This window comes from Anopheles aquasalis, chromosome 2, assembly GCF_943734665.1.
Source record: "Anopheles aquasalis chromosome 2, idAnoAquaMG_Q_19, whole genome shotgun sequence".
Classification (NCBI taxonomy): Eukaryota; Metazoa; Arthropoda; class Insecta; order Diptera; family Culicidae; genus Anopheles; species Anopheles aquasalis.
In genome coordinates, this window is record NC_064877.1 from 84,033,473 (window position 1) to 84,040,646 (window position 7,174).

Genomic DNA, 7,174 nt, shown 5'->3' on the forward strand with positions numbered 1-7,174 from the left:
TTTGTTAGAGAACAGTAGCGGGGAGTAGTTGCGAGAGCATCATTTCAAATCGCATTCTTGCCACGGGGGTGGAAGCGGAAGAAGGAAGATTATCCGAACTACGGTGGTGGAGGAGCCACGCATCACATGAGCAGAATCTGGAGGAGCACGGAGCAGTCGCCTGGCGGTAGCTCGGTTTTTGTGCTCACCGATCCGACCGGACGGCGGACGCATCCTAGTCCCGTGAGCCCTCTCGAACGCGAACGCGAACGGTTGCAGCGCATCGCATCGGAACGCCTTGGGTCAGTTTCTCTGTGACCGTGCGAGCGAGCGGATCGCAAACCACGAATCCCCATCGAGCCGTCGTGCGAGCGGACATCTGGTTCTTCTCCTTTTGCTCGTCCAACCAGCAGCGGTACTGTGAGGTCTTTAGGGGTTCTGGTGACCGGAGTGAGGCCGGAACACGGTGACTGTCACTGTGACAGTTCACATACAAAGCATAAGTGAAGGTGAGCTGTTGCAAAAAGCTGGTGTGTCTCGTGAATAAGTAATCAGTTGACCAAAGCTTGGTTTTGGTGCACGTGGCTCTGTGAGAGAAGTCCTGTAAGGTTTTCGGGCCAACTGTCGACAAACGTTGAGGCTGGAAAGGATTTAGATGCCTTTGACATCCAGGGAATGTCCACAATACGGTACCGAACCGTTTCAACGTCCATGCTGCTCCGCGTATTACCTCTCCCTCGTCCTACAGGACCTTTCGCTCTCTCACGATTCACAACGACAGTCTCTCGCACACTCTTCGAGCTCTCTCAGCATTCTAATCAGCTGTCAGTGTATCTAGTAGCCGTTGTCGTCGGCACGTTGTTTGGCAGACTATCGTACCACCAGTCCCGTGTGCGTTCGTGAGCGTGTATTCGTGAGCAAGCGAGTTGATGATAAGGAATTGAATCGAGGTGTTCGTGGTGCGCTCGTGTGAGTGTTAGGACGTCCAGTCTGCCCCCCACCCGGAGGGAGTGCGAGGGCAACATAATAGCGAACGCGCTAGTGGCGAGTGATGAGATTAGCTGTCGTCGGTGGCCGGTCCTCGTTAATCGTTGGTGCGCTGGATGGATATTGTTTTGGGGATTCCAGTACAAACATACCATGGACGGCACGGTACCCGGCCGCCATGATGTTGTGACGCAAGCATAGAGCGTTAAGGCCGGCCAGGCATCGCTGTGGTCCAGGCTGTCGGTTCAATTTCCACAAAAGTAAACAAAACACTGAGCATCATCTCGTCCCGGTCCGGCTGTCAGAGAAGGCAACAAACGATGAACGACTGAGCGTATGTGTGGTGCGTGTATGTGGGACTGGCTGTATGTGCGCATCGAGTGCCAGTGACTATGTTGTTCGCTCATTTTCACCTTTTTTTTTTTTGATCAGACGACCAGAGACAACCGCGTGCGCACACACTGTGGGTGGCCAAAAAACCCTTATCACCCCGGATGGGATGTAATCAAAGTGCGTGAGTGTGTGAAATGAGGGTGGAAGAGGGTGAAAAGGACCGGGGTTGGATACCATTTCCACCTCAGTTCGACCCAACACGAGGTTATTCAATTAAGCCGTCGCCGGAGGGTTACCTTCCCTTTGGGTTAGAGGGTGGGTGGGTAAAATTCATGTTGCTTTCCCTGCCTGTTATGCTTTTGCGGTGGAAATGGATCCCAGCAGCAATAGCAACAGCAACAGCAGCAGCAACACGAACGTGAACAAACACAGTTAGCCTCTTCGGACCGGTACAACAATCATCGCTCGCGCTGCGTTTGTGTGCGGTGGACCGTGGTTCTGTTCCGTTGGAAAATGGTCCGCGTGATTGGTCCACTTGGCGTGGGCAAAGGTTTCTATTGTTGCGCGATGCCCGCGATGCCCGGCTGTGGCAATGGCCTCCGGCTGACCGACCAACCGACCGACCGGTGAAAATTGCACAACATTTTCCGCCAGCACCGTTTGTGTTGAGTGATGATGAAGCGAAGCCACCAAGGTCGCACCAAAGAAAGGTAAGGCATTTTCACCTGCAAGAAGAAGAAGGAGAATAATAAGAAGAAGAAGAAGAAAAAAAGAGGGAGAGTCAGGGTGGGAAGTTTCCCGCAGTTATCTTAATTGCTGGTCGCTCGACAAGATGAGATGCTTCATGGAGGGCATATCCGGTCAATCCAGGATGGCGGATGGCGGTTGTCGTGACGGTTCCTCAGCTTCACAGCGCAACATCATCCGTGGTTGACGTTGTCACCGGAATTCGGACCATTTCAATTCAATCACAGCGTGAAACGTGCTCCGGACACTCGCCAGGAGGTCCTTCCGTTCGGTTTGGTGTCCTAGGGTGCCCCCCCCCCCCCCCCCCCCCCCCAGGGGGAGCCCATTCCGGGAGCAAAGCTGATGAGTTGCGGGGAGGGCATGACAAAACGTAGGCCTTTGCATATCTATGCAAATGCCAAGTGCTGAGGAGAATGAAAACTCTTGGCATCTACATATCGTGGTATTCGTGGGGGGCACCATGCTAGGCGGTGGGTCCCGCTCAAATCTGATAAGCAATCTCGTTTGCAAGCCAATGACCAGCTGACTTGGTTTTCATGGTGATGTCGTTGTTGTTGCTGGGCCGTTTCATGTTGCGAATAGCGGTCTCAGTTGTGCCCGAAGAAAAACATGAAATGGTTTGCCTATTGATAAAGGTAAATCTAAGGGGCTTTGATACGGAAGCTTGATAATAGTAATAGGGAGAAAGAGAGAGAGAGAGAGAGAGAGAGAGAGAGAGAGAGAGAGAGAGAGAGAGAGAGAAAAAAGAGCGAAAAAGAAAGGAAGGAAGAAAGAAAGAGGAAGCAAATGCGTGGATTGCTTTTGACACCGCAAATGAGATTCTAATTCCATTTTTTTTCGAAATTTCCGGAAGGTTCCGGCTTGAACGGTGGCCTATTTCATGCAAATGGAACCCCGCGAGGCACTTTCGCTAATAAGTTATATCACTTGTGAGGCATAAAAGAAAAATACGTGATTCGCAAGTATTCGGTCTAAGCTTTTCCGCTCAGTTGACGCGCAGTTGTTGGTCCACGGCGTGGTCCTGTGTGAAGGTAATGGTTAACGGCTATAGCCAAAGCTCAGGTGAGAGTTTGGAATGTTTTGCCCTTCCTGGAACGGTTGCCACGATCGATTGAACCGTAAGCGGCGTGGTGGACCGCTCTAGACGCTCGATTGTGACGTGATTCATATTTATAACAGTCGACGAACGGCCCCCTGGCAGCCGGCCATGACTTCTGTGTGTTGCTGCTGCTGTTCACCTTGAACCACGGCGTTTCTTCCGTTGCCACGCTGCAAATCACCGCCACCACATGCCTCCTGGACCAGACGGAAGGAAATCAACAGTTTTCCTCATCGAACTCTGAACTCTCTGAACTCTCCCAGCTCGCCAGTAAAGAACACCCAATTAACGACGAATCGAAATCGATAAATGCTAATTTGTGAATGCCCTTTTGCGTGGTGGGTTGGTGGGATTTTTTTCTGTCAGGAGGTTGAGAAGCGTTTGTTTTATGTTTTCATCATTTTCGTGCCGTCGACGTTGATTGTGGGCTACGCTATATGAGCTATATGGCCCAGCATACCATCCAGTCCAGATGGTTCTGCAATCGATAAGCCGTGTACGATTATAACAATCCCGAGAATTTCGCTACAAAATTCGGCCGGTCAGCATTGGCAGTACGTCAGAGATTAGTGGAAGGGAATGGAACAAACAGTCGGTGCGGTGCGTTTAGCATTTAGCGAAGTACAAGTGCGTAGGCGCCCAGTAGATCGATGCGTCGGAACACCAAACGGTTGTTTGAGGGACGGTCTTTAATGAAGACATGATTGTAAAGGAATGTTTCATGTGATGTACAAGCCACACGCAGCATTCAGGGTGAATTGATGGAAAGAAGTTTACTTGTTCAGATGGTTAGTGAATTCGCCGAACGCGATGATCGGCGTAGGCATCCATATTCATGTAATTGGATTATGCATTTGCTGTTTGATGTACGTACGCTACGATTGTCTCATTAAAATGATCTTAAATGTATCTGTATGCGCATCTCGGACGATCTAAGTGATGAAATATTTTTTGTTTGATGAAATGTTAGCTACTCGCGAATGGAGACGCATGGTGGATGATGGAGGCGCATGGTATTTGATATTTTTTTTGGTTTTTTTCGCCTTATTTTCGACATTTTTGACGCATGATTGATAGACAAACTTAATTTTTTTCATTCTTAATCATCAAAGCAGTCCGCCAATGTATGCCACAATCACAAAGAGCCGTAAACATAGCATCAACCGTGAGCCTTCATTGCGTGATACTTTGTCAAGAATTTACTCGATTCGACTGTTGTTCAACTTGCGCCGTGCTGCCTCGCTGCAAAATTATTATGAAAAGTGAAGCCCCATTATGGATGCCATTCTTAGCCTTCTACAAGCAGACGAGCATTGCGGCGTGCAGAAGAGCTCTAGCATCGACTGCGGAATGTGCTTCATTTTATACAGAAAGTAGCAAACTATTTCTAACGAGAAGATGAGACCGAGGCCGGCAAGAATGTGCCCCCGGGAAGGGCACAAAGGGAGGGAGGGATGGCTTTAATTTATGCGAGTGCTCGAAAATGTGTCGTTGGTATACATTGTGTTTAGATGCTCGTTTTGAGTAGTATTTCCAAAATCCAGACATCGCCGATGTGCACCTTGGAACTCAGGCTTTTTTACCCGCATCAGAAGAATATTTTCCCAACATCATCTGGCAGCTATTCTTCTCTATGCTTCAATTTAAAATCCACGTTGTGCACATTTCACCTGAAATTGGTCTCCTGCTGTACACCGAAAGGCAGCATAAATGCTCGCTCGCTGTTCAATAAAACGTATCACTCGCTTGCCGAGAAAATTATAAAACCGGCTAGCTTCGGTTTCCGGAAGATTTTTTATCATCTTTTTATGTCCGGTCTCGGGTGGTGTTGCTCCAGCTCGGAGCTGGCTCGTTGGCCGCGGGTGGTTTGGATTCGTACGGTGCCGCCCTAGCCAACGAAGGCATAATCTTGCCCCATTGTTTAGTGTCCCCCACTCGCACATATTGCCTTGGATTGGACTATCGTTATCGCAATTTGCTGCCGGGGGGAAAATATGAGACCGCAATGCCGGAGGCACTTTCGTGGTTCATGTCAAGTATACTCGCGCACAGTTAGGAAGCAGTGGCTTATTGGTGGGTGGTTCGAAATATATGAATAGACAGCTAATGCTCCGCAGAGCACGATCTGCGTGGTTCTAAAAACCACATAAAATAGACATATTGCGGGTCGAGTGTAGTATTTGTTGTTGGTGGGTGGTTTATTTGAGGTTTATTGAGCAGCGTTTCAGATATCAATTAGAAGCAAAAGTAAGCTAGAAAAGCATTCTATATTCAATGCAAACCATCTGTGCTTTTTATGTCAAAACATTATGCTACTCTAACATTTATAAGGCCTGTTTGCGCATGAAGGACAGAAATCATTTGGAAATACATTAGCGTGGACAGAACGCATCGAATGAGACAGCTAACATTGACCATCGGTACACGTGGTACAGTCCCATCACGAAGCATCCATCGATTGTTCCGCATTGCATGAATGGTGAGCATCGAGCATTATGATTATTCGACGCGTTTCAGCAATCCGTACGTACCACCGGTGAGTGGATGATGCTCGTATCAGACGCACTGCTGAACAGCTTCGACCTCGCCCCCGATCGGAAGTGATTAATATTCGAAATCAGCGTGGTTTCCTGCGCACCACCACTCGACGTGTTGAACCGATGCGAGATGCGTTGTGACCAGTCCATGCCCACTATCTGTCCGTTTCATCGTCGTCGTCGTCGTCGTCGACGTCGTCGCTGAACAGAAGCCCATTATTCGGGCATGCTGCTGGCAGCATACACCATCGCCACTCCCATACCCATCAACTGTCATGCGATTGCTTTTTGATCGATGGCCATCGATCGTCGGGCGGTCTCCGGCAGCAATCTGGTGTGCAAATGAAACGAAACATTCCGGATTCCCGAACGGTTGACCAAATAACCGCACCAAAGACAACACACTATCACCATTGCTGCTAGCGTGACGCTGTCGGTACAAGTTCAGATCAGCTATTTAACTTTGGCATTTTAGATTTTTGCGAGAAATGCTCGTCCAATCCTCGGTTATCTCTGAGAATTTGATTAGTATGCGAGTAGCATCGTGTTTTGCTATGTAAATGAGATTCAGCTTGTTAGTGGCTAGCGATGGGATCAGATTTCACCGCCACAAAGGCGAAAACTGAATAGCTGATTTTGATTTGCTTCATTTTCATCACGAGCAGAACACTGTCGACAGCGATGAGCGGTTCTAGGGTGGAAACTCAATGTTTCTCTTTAGGAGCTTTAATATATTTTTGTCACAAAAATGACGCAGGTGTTCTCCGACGCTTGAAATGTATTAATACAGCATTTGCGATTTCCAAGGTTAATTTATTGTCATCTAGATGTTTCTCGAATGGTCTCGACCTGCACATTGTTTTTTTTCATTTCCGTCTCGAAGCATCTATCAAAATGCTAAATGTCTGCTCGTTAATACGGAGATTTCTTATCGATCTCCGCCAGAAATGAATTCGAATTGCTGCACGTTTGTTTGTGGGCTGCTGCTGCTGCTGCTGTCCCAGCTCGAGCGCACGGGTCCTTAGATGAAAGCACCGTTTTATCGATATCAATCCATTTAGAAGCATCGAGACATTATCGGAAAAATGCTATTTCATTATGCCTTCGATGAACGTGATCGACCGACGTTTGCCCAATGGCACAAAAGTGAACAGAATTGGAGCGGCGTACACCGAGATTCCATCATCGATAATGAAGCAATTAGCTCGGATGGAACGTTTTGTATGGTGACAGCTCAATGGCTGAGCTTACCTGCGCTCGAAAGCAGAGTAAACCAATTGAACCATTGCTGCAATTACGCGGAGATGAAAGAGACGATATTCGATTTTTGATTCGCTTTTACAATGGTTTTGCAATTTAATCAACATTAAATGTAACCATCAACATCTGATAGATGTTATAGATACAGCGCACAACATAAACAAGCGCTTCATCAGCTTACAATTGATTCTGCTGCACGGATCCCACAACGGATGACAATTGATTTTTTTCG

General features: G+C 48.0%; 1 protein-coding gene across 4 annotated transcripts in view; it reads left to right on the forward strand.

Annotated features, from left to right (window-relative positions):
• Positions 1-299: 299 nt before the first annotated feature.
• LOC126569570 (venom dipeptidyl peptidase 4) overlaps positions 300-7,174 on the forward strand; it is a 91,686-nt gene continuing 84,811 nt past the window's right edge. For 2 of the 4 annotated variants that reach the window (XM_050226758.1, XM_050226759.1), the window contains exon 1: positions 327-488. The gene's annotated coding sequence lies outside the window, so the exon portion shown is untranslated. Of the gene's footprint in view, positions 489-1,429; positions 1,477-7,174 lie in introns of those variants that run through there. The other 2 variants (XM_050226760.1, XM_050226761.1) reach the window with 2 other exon arrangements.